We start from the raw sequence: 17,104 nt of genomic DNA, 5'->3' as shown, positions 1-17,104 counted from the left end.
GCTATTTGAAATATGATCCCCAACCTGAATCTACAATATTTTTTGTGTGTTTGTTGGGGAGATTGAATAAACTATTTTTGTGTTCAGACCTAGTCTTTAATTTCGTGCTTAACTTGGCAACACAAATTAGGGTTTCTTTTTTTTATTGAGATATAATTGATATATAACATTATATTAGTTTCAGGTATATGACATAGTGATTCAATATATATTGCAAATAATCACAATAAGTCTAATTAACATGCACATAGTTACGTCCTCGTTGTGATGAGAACTTTTAAGATCTACTCTCTTAGCAACTTCCACCACTATGCTATACATTTCTTCTCCAGGACTTATTTTATAACTGAAAGTTTGTACCTTTTGACCATCTTCATCCATTTCTCCTGTCCCCCATCCCCCACATCTGGCAACCACCAATCTATTCTCTGTATCTATGAGTTTGGTTTTCCTCTTTTTTCTTTTATTCTTTTTTATTTTCTCCTTTATTTTTTGTCAATGTGCGATTATATTTATTTGTTATTCTTACAAAATCTCATTGTTGACTGGACTTGGAATAGAGGTAGAAGCTCTCAAAAGAAGAACGTCTATGTCTCTTGGCAATCTTTTCCTGGTGTTTTTCTTTGGCTTCCTTCATTCTCTTGGCCAAAAGTTTAGCATATTCTGTGGTCTCGTCCTTCTTTTTCTTAATATGTTGTTTCTTCACCACAATATGCAGACATTTGTGTTGGATATTGTGTTACATGGGGTAACAAGCTGCTGAATTTTGGGTGCTTTGGTCCTAAATTTCTTACCTTCTTTGTTTAGGGCCTTTCTCACAACATATTGGTGAACATCAACTTTTTTAAAGAGATTGAAATGTTTGTGGATTCTGTTCATTCTTTTGGGCCCCAGGCGATGAGGCACAGTAGTATCAGTGAGACAAAGAATTTCTTTCTCCCTGTTTTTTTTTTTTTTTTTTTTTTTTACAATGAGAACACTTAGATTGGCATCCACAATACAACCCTGAACAGATGTGTGCTTTCTTTCTCCAGTCCTCCATGGTCTATAATAGGAATTCTCCCTTACTCAGTAGCAGCCAGACATGGCTGGCTGTGGGTCAAGGCACCCTGCTTCATGGGGAGAACTTGTTTGTCATTCTCACCACTGATTCAAACCACATTACTCTTCTTTTCTTTACAGAGCATCAGCAGCAACTTCTGTGGCCATATGTTCTCATAAAAGGTACAAAGTTTGAGTTCATCATCTACTCCAATGAGTTCTGGCACCCAGTGGCTGGGAAAGAGATGTTCAGCTTCATCTTGAAGTGGCTGACCACCTTGGAGATATCACAAAAAAGAGCAAGTTTGGTTTTCTTTTGTTTGATTGTTTGTTTAGATTCTACATATAAGTGAGATCAGATCATACGGTATTTGTCTTTCTTTGTCTGACTTATTTCACTTAGCGTAATTTCCTCAAAGTCTATCCATGTTGTCGCAAATGGCAAGATTTCCTTCTTTTTATGGCTGAATAATATTCCATTATACATATGTATACTAATTTTTACCTATTCGTTCATGCATGGACCTTTAGGTTGCTTCCATGTCTTGGCTATTTCAAATAATGCTGCAATGAACATGGGAGGGTATATATCTTTTAGGATTTCTTTAATTCATCTTTATTTTTAATAGAGTAAGCCAAAGGAGGTACAAATGGGAAAGAATTAGAGAAGAAAAGAGAATAAAATTAAAAAATTAATCAAAATGTTGTTTATTATTGAAACCCATAGTATTGGATCCAATACAGTCAACCTATGAGGGAACACCAGTTAAATATTGTGAATGATGTTAAACATTTCTTATTAGACATCCACATATACTTCTGTACTATAAAACCATTCATTTGTAAATTAAAAAAATACTTTAAAGAACACACCAACAAACTCCTTTCAGATTTGAAAGTTTTAAAGTATTTTCATATGCATCCTAAATGTCTTCTTCTTACCCCATCCATATTTCTCTTACTCTTTGTTTTTTCCTATAAGTGACATGTCCCAATTTTAGGCAGGACCTAATTTAGAAACTTTAACCAATGTTGTGCTGCGGGGCTTCTGTAACAGATGCTATTGCATCAACACATGAGATTTAATTTTTTTTTCACTTAAAGTTCCTGGTCCTAGAGAAATTTGGAATCTATTTACAGAAACATAGTTGTGAGTTCTAGGCACATGTATCTTACCTCAACCTGAAAGAAAAACTGTTATGTGTTTGTCTTTCCCCCCACCTTCAAGAGATCAAAAGTTAGTATGTCTTAGAGAAGACCTTTTTATTAATTTTGATGCCCCTTTTCATGACCAAATTTTAGTGGTGTTCGGTTGTATGATGATTACAAACTCTTAGCTTCTCTTTATGGGGCCTTTCAAATGTCAAATGCCCAGACATGCAGTATGTACAAAATGTCTTCTCCGATGATCAGAATACAATGTAAAGATAATAAATTGAAAGTTTCCTACTAATGGCCCTACTGAGATTTCAAGACATCTATTAAAAATAGTTTCCCCCAACAATTTGCATATTAATACCATGAAATATTCACTATAACTTTTTAATTAAATTCTATCACCTATGATAATTTGTTTCAATAATTTTAGAAATAGCAACATTTTTAAAAAAGATCAGTGATGAACAATATGTAACAACTAAATGACTGCCTTCAAGCTCTCGAACTATTTTTCAGTAGTTTATTTCATCTAAAATATAATTTGAGGGTTCTCAATGCCTTGATTAAAATATAGATAAGTCAAAATTTTTAGAACATTATTTCTTCAGTATGGTATTTGTTATTTTGTAACATTTAAAAAAGTTTTTTTTTTGTTAAAAAAGAAACCTCGGTGAAACATAGTTTAATATGTTTCTTTTTGGTGAGATTTCTGAGAACCTTTAAAATGCTGGTATTCATTGTGAATTTCTAAGAGAGGTAGGACAGGGAATATATTATTTTCCACATTTGTTTGACTAGTTTTGAGGAAAGACACCACAGAGGACAATTCTTTAGAATATTTTTGGGCAAAAGCTGATATAGAGGGTGTTTAAGTTTCTGTTTATACATTCAAGGACATTGTCATGGAGTATATAAAAAACGTCACGTTTTTCTTAGGTTATGAAAAAATGTGTTAGGTTGTGGCAATTCGTGTAAATTGGATGGAATAAGAGATATTTCCAAATTTAAAACAAAAACAAAACCTACTAAGTTTTCTGTTAGCTTGTGAGGTGATTGTTTAACAGATTATTTTGAACAAATTCTTTTGTATGCACTTTACTTAGCATGGAGGATGAAAATGGAAATTTTGGTCATCTTACCTCTGAGAAAATCTTAAGTGACTCTGGAAGATGAGGGAACTTGTGTTGAGCATCAAGAGAAGAGCAGTACTTTTGATTCTATATGTTGAGGCACATATCCTCTGAATCACTGGGTTGCAGATGATCTTGAAAAGATAGAAATACACCAAGCTAGACTGAAATTATACCAAAATTATTTTTTCCAAAGAGTGAAGAGAATATAGAAGGACCTTCAGTATGATGTTGATTGATAATAGTATATAAGTAATAAAAATATTAATCGGAACTTTTTTTGAGTTTTGCTTTCTGGTTTATAGTTTACCATCAGTAATAAAGTTTCTAGTAACAAAAGATGTCATTTGCAAGTCCCTTATTTATTAAATAGAGGCACCTCTTGCTACAGATGTCCCAAGTTTCTTGGACACTTACTGTTTATTAGTTACTGTTTGAATATGGAAGTTCCTTTTATTCTCTTCTCTTCTAAGATGTGACACTGTAACTTATATTTGTATCTAAGGTTTTGGGAGGTAAGGAGCAATCTTAGGTAGGAGACAGAAAAGGTTTGTTAAGAAAGTGAAGCCTCTTTGGAACAAAATGGAGAGAGAAGAGGAAAAAAATGTATTTTAATAACTTCAAGAATATACAAAAATGCACAATGGGATAAATGCCACAAAGTTGTTAATGTAATATATGATTTTAAAATTAAGTCAAAGACTTCAGGAGTGGTTCTGTGTAGTTGAATCTATCCATGCGAATGGTGGCAAATTAAGCTTGCATTTGCTTCGAGAGTGTCTCCAAGGACCAATCAGTTCTTATGCTCCTGGAGACACGATTCAATAAAGTTAATGGAGGTGTCACTTCTGCTGTGATCAGATCAGTTACTGTGGGTAATTTCTAATGGGTTCAGAGCTCAGCATTCTTTACTAATTTCTCATTTCCATTCCCACTGTCATAGTTCAGGCCCTTATTACCTCTTGTATGGACTACCAGCTGCTCTGATTACCTTTGGTCTCACATCTCTCAAAATCACCCCACAGAGTTTAAGTTTCTTTACACTCCCTTTTTATCATGTCATTCCTGAGATCAAAAGTCACCAGTGGATTCCTATCACATAGTAAATGCAGAACAGACTCTGTAGCCTGGCATCTAAGAATCTCCTGAACTGCCTGTAACCCACTTGTCCTACCTTATCCCCCTGTGTCCTTTGTCTATGCCTAATGACAGCTGACTGTTGCCTATGTTTCCTTTGTTTTTGGTTTTCTGTCAACTAAAATAACCTCTTTTTCCTCCATCAGCATTCTACATAAACACTCTTTTTTTTTCTTTAAACTACTTCACTGAGGCATGATTCATGTGTAAAAAGCAGTATGTATTTAAAGTATACAATTCAGTGAGTTTGAAGATAAGTATATATATCCATGAAGTTTCACCACCAAGGCTATAGGTATATCTATCACCTGCTAAAGTTTCCTTCCAGACCCTTTATTATTATTATCATTATTTTTGTGTATGTAGTAAGAACACAATGTAAGATCCATCCTCTTAACAAATTTTAAGTATGCAATACAATATTGATAGCTATAGGCATTATGCTCTATACATCTCCACAACTTATTTATTTTGCATAGAAGAAACTTTGTACCCTTTCACCATTACCTTTCCATCTCTTCTTCCCTTCAGGTCCTGGCAATACTCTCTGCTTCTATGAGACTATTTTAGATTTCTGTATACAGTATAAGTGAGATCACACAGTCCTGCCTTTCTGTATCTAGCTTATTCACTTAGCGAAATGTTCTTCAGGTCCATCCATGTTGTCACAAATGGCAGGATTTTCTCCTCCTCCTCCTCCTCCTCCTCCTCCTCCTCCTCCTCCTCCTCCTCCTCCTCCTCCTCCTCCTCCTTCTTCTTCTTCTTCTTCTTCTTCTTCTTCTTCTTTAATGGCTAAATAGTATTCCATTCTGTGTGTGTGTGTATATGTATACACACAGCAGGTTTTATTATCCAGTAATCAGTCAATGGACATTTAGGTTATTTCACATATTCATTTTTTAATACCCATTACTCTCCTTTATAAATGTCTGTGATCATTTCAACTGTGAGGGACTTTTCATCCTCTGAATTTTGTGAGTAGGTTTATGATCTGTCTTTTATGCAGCTAACAATTTTTTTTTAGATTATAGCTAGAGTACATCTTTATTACCGGAATTTGGTTATTAAGTGCACAGACTGCATCTTAGTTGTCTATGTACTCCCACAGTGACTAACCCAGGGCTATAACATAGTAAATGCTAAAAAAAAAAAAAAAAAAAAAAAAAAAAAAAAAAAAAAAAAAAAAAAACTACTGTACTCAGATGACCTGGCTCCTACCATTCCTGAGAATATTTTTTATAAAATCCTAAATATCCAAAGGCAAATGGTTATAGTATCTTCTATACTATTTACTTTTCTAGCATCCTCTATTTTTCTAGTGAAAAATATCACAATTGAAATTAAGATTTTAATTTTTATAATTATTCATTGTTGGTTTTCATAATGACAGAGACTAAGTCTGCCTAGCTTATCATTGTATCCTCAGAACTAGCACAGTAGCTGTAACATCAAAGTTAAATAATAAATATTAATTGAATATATGAATGAGTCTCCTAGCATTCTGTTTCCAAAACACCAGCATAATTGCTGTTTATTCAAAGATTTGTTTTCCCATAGAACTAGGGAAACAAAAATTGAAAAGGAATTTTTTCAAGTTTAAATGTGAAGGCTTTTATTCAATGTAGTCAATTGACAAAATAAATTTAGCCAGCCACTTTGGTTTAAGCAACACCAGAAAATCAAACTCTGCCCTAGCTGGTCTGTGAAGGAATCACAAAATCTCTCTAAGCCTTATCTACGTTTTTGGCAAACCAACATGGTCTGCGTTAACTGTAAGGGCTATTTGACACCTGCAACTTATACTTGATTTTTCAGATATCTGGAACCATTCCTTCTCTAGTAGATTTATTTATTTGAATGTCAGTGGACATTCATCCACAGTGCAGCACTCAGTCAACAATGCAGAATGTATAAATTTCAGTTGAGATGTAATATTCAAGTGGGTACTCTTAAGAGGCATGCCATCTATATAATCCTCTTGACTCTAAACTTAAAACCTGTATCTAGTTAGGTCAGTATATACTGTGCTATGTACTAAAGAACACTATTATAAAACTCTGTCCTTGGATTTTATTGGAGTCATATGAGAAATGGTCCTATATGGAAGAGCTCCACATTTTTTAAATAAAATAGAAATTAAGGATATTATGCATAAATTCATTCAATTATTCTTTTATGATGACCCATGTCCTCATATATATATATATTAGAATTTAGGATTAAGATAATATTTGTCCACCACTATGCTACCTTTTAGTAGTTAATGAAAGATTTGCACTTTATTATACATATGTATATATGTGTATATATATATATATATATACACACACACATATACACACACACATATATTATATGTATAATATTTGCATATATATGATAGCCCGGAAGTTCAAAGTTGTCTTGCTTGGGTTCCTTTACTTTGAGTTTTATTCTATAATTATTTTCCTTTTCCTCTTCCCACTTACTGCCTGACTCATTTTTTTTCCTGTGCTTTTGAAAACAGTTTTATTGTATTGATTAATTGCATTGTGGTTTGAAGCAATTATTTTTGGATGTAGTTGGAAGCATAAATAAATAATGCCTAAATAAATAATAGACTTGTCTTTAGGCAGTCATAGTTTCACTTATAAACGTTCATTGCAGGAGTTAATTGGAAATAAAAAAAATATTACTTTGATTAATTAGTGTTCATTAAGTTCCTTTGGTGTACTTTATAGACCATGTGAAGCTCCTATAGTCCATTCTAACACAGTTTGAATGGTATTTTTTGGGGAGATAGCATTGAATTCTTCCTGTATTTTAATGAGTATTATATATACAGATAAATTTTCATTCAGCATTCCATATTATTTCTTCTGTTTTGAAATGGACAAATTACAAATACTTAAATAAATTAATTGAAAAGTTTTTCCACCATCAGTGTAACTCATATACCTTTTCCTATCCTCAGCTGAAATGCAATTTTCTAATGCCTGACACAGGTAATACTGTTTAATGAATCACAGCCGAGTTCACTTTAGCTTCTTCAAACCAGGAAAAAGAACAACAAAACTCTCATCCATTTTCACTTATGTGAATATAAAAAGTGTAGAAATGTGCAAGCTGCTCATAATCTAGAAAACAATCTGAGACTTATTGGCACATCTGTTCTTCACATTACCATTAGAGGAACATACAGTTCTCTAGAAATATAAATATTAGTCACACCTTACATAGAAGCAATAATGTCCTACTAATAAAAAGGAAAACTTGCATATACAGAAATGGCTATAGTTATGGACAAAAACTTAACCCTTGGATTCTACCAGGACTTCTTCTGTTTTGGGGGCACTTGGCTCTAACAAAAATTTATTATCCTTGTATTGCATTTCCTAGACAGTATCCAGCAAAACACTCTTCCTGAAAGATAAACTGTGAGAATGGGGATTCTTGATGAAATACATGTGGAAAGCTCAACATATCACACCACCATTTTTCTATCAGTATTAAGGTTCTGAGAACTCTTACAGGAAAGAAATATGTTATATTGTTAAATCTAGCATTTTCCTAAAAGAAAGATTTTTTTTCTACTCGGAATAATCAAAGAAACAATTAACACCCCGTGGAATTATTCTAGTTGTTGTTGTTATTGTTATTTTCATGATCCATGGAGTATTCTCACTAGGGATACTCTAGGGGTTCTCTTCTACTTCCTGGGGCTTATTCCCATGCTTTCTGTTTCTTATAGAGTCATGGAGCATTGGAAGGGCCTCAGAAGATCATGTAATCCAATGTTTTTCAAACTGCATGCATGACAACCATATACAGAAGGTTTGTTAAAACATGGATTGCTAGGTTTCACCCCTAAAATTTTTAGTTCAGTAGATCTGAGTTAGGAGGCTAAACATTTGCATTTTAACAAGTTTCTAAGTGATTCTGGTGCTGCTGGTCTAGGATGATCCTTTGAAAACCACTGGTGTGGTGGTTTGGTATCATCCTCTCTTCCAGTGTTTAAAATTTCCTTAGACAATTTTTGCTCTCAATTTCCTTAAGTATCCTTAATTGTCTAGGACACATTACTTATCCCCAAACTACTAGGTTTTAATATATAAACCAGGTGGTCATTCATTAGCTCTGGAGTTATTTTTGAAAAAAGCAACAGCTTGCTCTCTCAATGACCTCCACTGCCTCTGGCTGCTTTAGTTCTTTATTTGTTTATAAATCTGGATATTCACTCATTTATTGTTTGAATAAATGCTTACTGGGTACATACTGTATATTGAACACTCTTTTAGATGCTTGGCATACAGTAGAAAACAAAGTTCCCTGTTCTCATGGAACTTACATTTTAGGGGAGGAAATAGAAAATAAACAAGTAATCATACATAAACAAGATACATTTATACAATGATAAATGAAACAACAACAAAACATAGTTATGCTAAAGAGAATGTCTATGAGGGACTAACAGACACTGTGGGCAGAAAATGACCTCTCTGAGGAAGTAGCATCAGATGAATCATCAGTGGCTTGTCTTTCTTTTTAGATTATTATCCTTTGGATTTAGCCACCTAATGTCTGCATTGATTACTTCACTGTCAGCCTCACTGCTTCTTTAGGCTGACACTGTTTTGCCTAACTTCTTGCAGCATTGCTTTGCTCATGGCTAGGAAATAAAGGTGCTTCTACCCAAGAGGACTTCCAATCCATAGGCTCATTACTGCTAGTCATTTCTTCCTTAGCTACTCCTCTCCTCCAAATCTCCATCCGCCTCTCCTATCCCACTAGCAAGAGTGAGTAAGATAGTTGTCTACTTCATCAACTCTAGTTTTGAACAACTCCTGAAAAGGAATGCCCTTCTATTTCTGAAATGTTCTTTAAGATAATTTTTTAAAATATGAGCTAAATTTAGTTTCCCTTTAATTTCTCTACCTAATTATACTTATTAGGGTATTATTGTAGATCTAAGCTAATTCCTTTACACATGACAACTTTTCAGATTTTGATGACAGCCATTATGTCTTCCATATCTCTTATGAAATTCTTCCTTCTAAAGCAAAACTTCCCTACTGCCTTTGAATTAATCGTTCCTCATTGGCTGTGGCTTAGGATCTCTTCGCTCTTTCTTGCTTTGCTCCTTTGTATGCCATTTACTTTGTCTTTAACCAGATGTGGTTTGAATAACAGAGAGCAAAGAACTGTTGCTTCTTCTTGATATAATTACTATTCATCTATGATGCAACCTACATGCATGGGGGATTTTCATTTTTTTTTAATTTCAAATTTAACAATTAATCTCATTTTATAAAACACAAATTGAGTTTGACTAACTTCTTCCTTAATTATGTTTTCCTGCTTATTTTCTGCAGTGAATTCATGTCTCTTTTATCACTACACTTACATAGCATCAACTTTTTGTCAGGCACTTTTCTAGACTTTAAATACATTAACTTATTAAACAACTTTATGAAATTGAAACTATAATTAATCCCATTTTATAGATAAAGAAAGCAAGTCATAATGAGGTCAAATGACTTGTCAAAAGTCACATGTTTATTTGTAAGTGTTGGTGCCAGAATATGAACCCCGACAGCCTTGCTCCAGAGTTTGTGATCTGAACCACTAAGCTATAATACTCTTAATTCTGTTGCAATCAAATACAAGAACTTTGATTATCCCTGTGAAGTTTTATGTCATAATATTTACTTCAATCTTTCCAATCTGTCAAGATTCTTTTGTATCCTCCCTGTGTCATGGAATGCATTTAATATTCTTAACAAGTTCATGTCTTCCATAAATATAAAAACAGTCCACTAAAGTACTATCATCTATCATCTATTTATCTATCTATCTATCTATCTATCTATCTATCTATCTATCTATTTTTCTATCTATCATCTATCCATCCATCCATCCATCCATCCATCCATCCATCTATCCATCCATCATTGATCTATTTAGAAATAATGTATTATCCATCATCTATTCACATGTTCTGAGAGCCATCAGCTGACAAGAATTTAACTACATCTCAAGTTAAATGCATGGTGTCTTTGGCTTCCCTTTCTATTCTTTATTTCATGTTTTATGGCTGGCAGAGCTGCCCTGGATTGCCTACAAAGAAACAAAGAACATGTATTGAGCTGGATGTTAAAAGGCAAGTTTCAGATTTCTTTCTAGGCAATGATCATGGGAACAGAGGGTAGAAACTGATAGGCAATTAAGGTTGATGGAAATAGTTTTACATTATTTTTATAATTTAGAGTGATATGATCAACAATTGTGTAGGAGTTGGCTGGACCAAATGATAGCTAGTGTCATGCTGTGAATCCAGGAGATTAGAAGAAAACATAAAAACTGTTGCCAATGTAGGATGCTGGGGCTATAACTTCATAAGGACTCTGCCATTACATCCTGAAAAGGTGCTGATCCAGTTAGAAATGTATGCACTGCACTGAAAAAAGTGTGAATATGCTTTATAATATGTAACATTGTGTAGCGTTTGGCTAAAACAGGTGGTTTCTTTAACTATTAAGTTGAATATTCATACCAATTTTAGATTTCCATTGGGTACAAGATGACAGCTAGATAACATTTTAAACTATTGTATTACAAAAATAGTGGGAACAACAAATATAGAAACAATTACTCATCTTGTTTACTGTTACATTCCTTCAGCGTGTCTTCTCAACAACAGGACTATTGACATTTGCGGCTGGATAATTCTTTGTTGTGGGAGATTGCCCTTTACATTGTAGGGTGTATGTAGCAGAGTATCAGCCTGGTCTCTTTTCACTAGATGACAGGAGCATCCTCTCAGTTGTGATAATGAAAAATATGTCCAGACATTGTCAAATGTCCCCTGGGGGTGGGGGGGAATTATCACTGAGATACATCAAACATAAAGACACTCAAATATTTATTGAATGAATAAAAAATTAAAAGAATGAAATGTTACTTGCTGTCCACATTTATATTAATTCTTAATTGTCTAAAGCACTGATAACTCAAGAGAGGGCCTAGGAATCAGAGTATAAGAGAGATCATTTTTGTTAGATGCCATTCTCAACCAAAAGGAATGTACATCTGGGTTCAGAATCTACACAGAGTAGAGAAGCTATTCTCCCATCTAGTGAAGTTTGGAATATTCACCTACTAAACCTTGTGGATGGTGACTAAAATTCTAGCATTCATAACTCACTGTTTTACTTCGTTTTCTCTCTTCCTGGCGAACTCCTTAAAAAAACAAACGTCACAGGAAGCATTGCTTAATTCTTATTGTTAAGAAGAATGAGATAGTGCATTTGAAATCTTCTCCTAATCAACAAGATATGAGCACTCGAGGACACCTTAGGCTTTTGGAAATTTTAGAGGTCACAGTGAGTAGAGGAGGAAGTACAGGCAAATTTCCCAACCATTGAATCATTCAAGCAATTTCACCAGTGTTATTTGTTTATCAGATACATAAGTACAGTCTCTAGAATGCTGTCTTTGTATGTTCCTTCTTCAAGGATATGTGACAAATATTAAATACCTAAATATCTAAGGTCATAATACCCAGAAACTTGTTTGCTGCTCTAATTGCTAATCTCACGGTCATCACTTCATTAATACTTTTTAGATATTAGTTAATTTGAAGATTACATTTCCCAGTTTGTATTTTCAAAATTGTTATTATCTGTGAAAAACAAGTGCTGAAGTCTCTCAGATTTAATTGTCACAAGAATTCTCAGGCAAACCAGTCTTTGAGCATAAGCTGCCAAGATGCTTTCCTCACAACAGTCACTGGTATGCAAGTCCTTGCTTGAATTGATTTCTTACTATTGATTAAAATACATTTAGGAAAATATATTTATGAATGGATTTTTTTTTGTCCTTTATCAACTGATAAAAATAATGAGTTTGCATCTCCCACTTAGAGATTGTCATTCTTGTCTTTTAAGCAGAGTTGCAGTATAGTACTTACAAGGAAGTGAGAGTGTTTCCCTGGACCAGTACAAATTACCACATACTATAAAGGGCAGCAGGAATAATCCTCACAAGAAAAATTTCACATGGAACAAACTGAGCTGCATGCAGTAGTAAATGGTTACCCTCAAGCTATCTCTGGGATAGTGTGTTTGGTTTAATTTAATGTTCATATATTGTATAACTATTGATACGAAGGAAAGAAAAGTCAATTACATGAAGTTACTTGCTGGGAAAAGTAGATTTTCTTTCCAGATATTTAAATATTATGAGTTATTCCTTTGTATTTTCACTCACTCACCTAGCCTTTGACAAAATAAAATGTAATGATGACAATATTAGGAGAGATTTACACAGAGCTATCTACATTTCTACGGCTCCTTTGGGATGTAGCCTGCATTGCTCTTTGCTCTGATATTTCTAGAAGCCTGTCATTTATTTGTGTGAGAGAAATTTTTGATGAATGATCTAGTACTCAAAATATTCATAATCTCCATAAATGTACTTACCCATCATAGTTTATTTCTTTTATAACCTGGATTTGTTTCATGAGAAGAAAGGGCAATTTATAACTTCTTCCTTATTCATTTCTGGGCTTACACGAGTGTCTATAGGCTTTTGTTCATTATTTATACTCCAGAGCAATGCTATGGATTATCCATAGGAATCTGCTGGATGGTGATCATGTTTAACCTGGGAGTTTCAGGATCTGCTTTGACAAGGAGGACATAGTCTACAGCTTTCTAAGGAGGGGTTTCACATCACAATGACCAAAATTCTGATTATCGTGTTGTGGTTTTCTACACATACCTTTCTTCACTCCCCTGAAATATTTCGTCTTGCTGTAGTCGTGCTGTTCCAGAGGGAGCAGACTTTGGTGATAAAACCAGATGAGAAAGAACTTCTATAGCCCCATTTTCTTTTTGTCGGATATTATGTCTTTATTGAAGAAAAAAGTTATTTTGAAAATGTGATCAGTAATATATGTATTGAAAAGTATGGAGAATAACTAACTCTGTCTTGGAGACAAATAGTAGATTTAAATTCACAGAAACAAAACATCCTTTGTGACGATTAACAGAAGTGACTTACATGTTCCATCAACTAGAGTGTAGCTCCTAGGACATGATTCCTAATAGACAAGTTACCAACTGTGTTACCTAAAATTTTCATGGATTTTCCTTACACATCTCAGGCAGAGAAAAAAAAAATGATGGCTCATGTCTTTGGCCTTGTTTCTCTCTTTGATACTTCCAATTTCTACATAAATGCATAATAAATATTTTTGACTAATTCTTAAAATCAAGAATTCAGAAGGTATTTTGTTATACAAAATTGTGGTTAAGGTATGGGCCAATCATTGGTTTCTATTCATGGGAAAATGAGTTATACCAATGTGATTAATGTTTGCAGTAAGTAGGTATGCTCCTGCCGCTTGGGAAATCACTCAGTGGGGACATCCATTGCATCGTCTTGTCTGCAAAAATTTTTATATTGGTGTCATCTTATTTACAAACCCTAATCTCTTTTAGCAGAGTAGGAGTGTAGTTAAAGCTGTTTTCAGTTCAGCCAGTTTTGTGTTTGGAAACATAGTTACTGAAGGACAAAGTATGTGTGTAACTGGAAATGTATGCTTCGTGTATTTAAAAAATAATATCTACAATGCAGTTAGGATAAACTCTCCAGTAAGTACATTAAATGCAACCCAAGAGGAAACATCTTTTTCATAAGTTTTGTAACATACATCAATGAAAAGCCCATACAATGGGTGAGTTTGTTTTCTGTATTTTCAGTAAATGATGTCAAAACTGTTTTCTATATTTTCAGTAAATGATGTCAAAACTATTTTTTTTTCAAAAATAGGCCCACGGTATTAAATAAATTATGCATAGATTATTACATTCATTCCACAGCCTGAGAGCTTGTTTTGAAAGAGACAAGCTTGTATTCTGTACCTGAACCTTAGCTTGCATATTATACACATACACTTTCACAAGTACAAGCCAAGGTAAACATCATTTCATTGTAACCTTTTAAAATTCTCCAGCATAATGACTTCTTATGACATGAATAAGTATGCAGGAGAAAGAGAAACCTTCAACAAAACTATTCTCATGCTTCATTTACGTTATTCTCAGAACACAAATAGTGAGATATTAAAACTGGGTAAGACTGTCAAATGAGATTCACTTACCTGACAGTTCTGTCACTTTAAATTGCTTTGTTGTTTATGCCATGGTTGCAATCTCAGCCCTGTTACTTGTTAATTGCTTAGTCAATGCAATTGTATCACCGCAGTTTATCAGAATTTTAAGAGAAGCACTGTTTCTAGCTTGGATATGAAATTACTTTTATGGATCGAAGGTGATTATTATCATTAAATGTGACAAGTACAAAATAAAATTCTAGCTTTAAATTCCTCTGCAGTAAAGGCACAATAAAATTCTATTTGGAACCTTCTGATAAAGGAATGAAATGTCACATTAGCAGATGACCATCAAATAATATATTGAATAATAAGTGCAGAACACTTTAAATATTGGCTATTAAAAAGCACATAATACATATCTGCATATAATTTGTGAATGTGTGTGTGTATGTGTGTTTGTGTGGTCAGATTTAGTGAAAGTTTACTTGGGCATTGCCACTGGTCTTGTGACATTGGAGGATTCTTTAGATTCTGGCAATGGAATTATCCTACTCTTCATTTTGAATTCAGCTTTTGCCATACACAAACATTTTTTACCACTTTGTATCTATGTTTGCATTATCTTTTTTTATTTAAAATCAAATCCTAAAGAATTCGTTCCTTTTTTCAGGTAGTTGAGTATAGTAAAAAGATTACACCAGATTGTATAAAAAACTGAAATGTAATCTCTGACCCCTTCTGCACCTGCTCTTGTGTTCTCTCTCAACCTCTTGTTTTTCTTAACTATTCATGTTACTTCTAAATATTCCATCATTAGATTATTGACTGAGCCCCAAATCTTGTCTTTTATTATTTTCTCTCTCTTACGTCACCCTGTGCAACTTACCACGAATCTGTTCTATTCTACCATGTGCATCTGATACTCTCTCGTCATACCCACTGTTGTTTTAGTTCAGTTTCTCCCATCATCTCTTCTTCTACGGACTGATTTCTTGATCTTCTTCAGACTTGATATTCAACTTAGCTTCAATGTTGCAAAACCAAAGGAAACTCCAAAGTATTGTTGTGACACCAAAAAATTTGTTTCTGAATTATATATTATGTTACTCTTCTTGCTTGAATCCGCCAATGGATTCACAGTAACTAAAGGATCAAATCAAAATTTGTTATCTTAGATTAGCAAGTTCTTCTTCATAATGTACAATTCCAGTCCTTTTTTTTTTTTGCATTGTATTCTTTTCTCAGTACCCTCATTTGTCCCTGTATTATAAAAATATTCACATGTTTATGGTTCCTTGAGCTAGTCACTGCATTTCATGACATATTTTAAGTTTGTTTTCTCTCTCTTTCTTCTTGTATGGATATTAAATTGTGAGTTCCTCTGGTAATTTGTGGTACTCTTATTTTTTGGGGGTATAGTTAATTGCTTCATTTACTTCACCTTGAAGATCTACTTTTCAGTATTTATGGTGACAGCTGATATTTATTGAGTACTTTCTATCTGCCAGGGATGGTTCTATGTGCATCATTTAATCTTTATAACTAACCAATAAAGTTCATAGTATTCTGTCCATTTTCTAAATAGCTGGGGAAATTGAAGCTGAGAGAGGGCCAGTAACTTTCTCAGGAAGAGGGACAGGACTGGAAAGCAGTGATATCAGGATTTGAACCAATTAGTTTGGCAATAGAACCTGGAATCTTAACCTGGCATTATGTGTTTACTCCATTGAAAATGATTTTGTAGACATATATCTCCTCTACTGGAATGTGAATGCCTTATACTCAGGGACTGTTTTTATATTTTTAGTCCTGAGCATAGGGCAGTGCTGCACTTAAAGCAGATGTTCAGTACATATGTGCCGAATAAATGATGAGGAGTTAAACATTGGCTCACCCTCTACTTTTCACATCGTTGAGAAAAATCATTGACCCTTCTTGGAAATGATGTTCCTCCTCATATGCGAAGGTGGAATTATAGCACCCACCAACCTATTTCAGAGTGTTGATGTGAGAAATTAATGATATAATATAAATGTTTGAAAATATTAATAGTCATACAAATGAAAGGGAATAACATTTTGTAAGTGGCAGTTCAATAAATCAAACAATATATAAAGGTCCACTATGCACAAGACTCTATTATGGTGGCTTTTAGAGATACACAATGAATATAATACAGTTCTTACCCTGCAGGTGCTTAGAATCAGGAATTGTCACCTAATAATTATAAATATTTTTTCTAGTTATGCAGGTTTATCGGAGCTGAGATTACCTAAGCCAATATTAACTTGAGTCGCTAATTCATTTATTTTTTCATTCATTTAACAAATACTGCCTGTGCCCACAATGTGACAGGCCCTTTCTTAGGCCTTGAATATACAGTGGTGAAGAAGTTAGACAAATCCCCTATTACGTGAAGGGGAAAGATAACAGAAAGTAGAAAATCATATCATAGAAAATAAAATAAAAGAATAGAGAGTGATGAGATAGGTGGAACTATTTTAATTAGTCTGTCTCTTATTTGAGAAAGTGGTTAAGT

General features: G+C 33.8%; 1 pseudogene; it reads right to left on the bottom strand.

Moving 5' to 3' along the window:
* Positions 1-535: 535 nt before the first annotated feature.
* On the bottom strand, positions 536-1,300 carry LOC118607716 (annotated as a pseudogene).
* Between the last annotated feature and the right edge of the window lie 15,804 nt (positions 1,301-17,104).

This window comes from Rousettus aegyptiacus, unplaced genomic scaffold (genome assembly GCF_014176215.1).
Source record: "Rousettus aegyptiacus isolate mRouAeg1 unplaced genomic scaffold, mRouAeg1.p scaffold_m13_p_10, whole genome shotgun sequence".
In the NCBI taxonomy this organism is placed as follows: Eukaryota; Metazoa; Chordata; class Mammalia; order Chiroptera; family Pteropodidae; genus Rousettus; species Rousettus aegyptiacus.
Note: the sequence above shows the minus strand (reverse complement) of the source record. Positions and strands in the feature narration are given on the sequence as shown.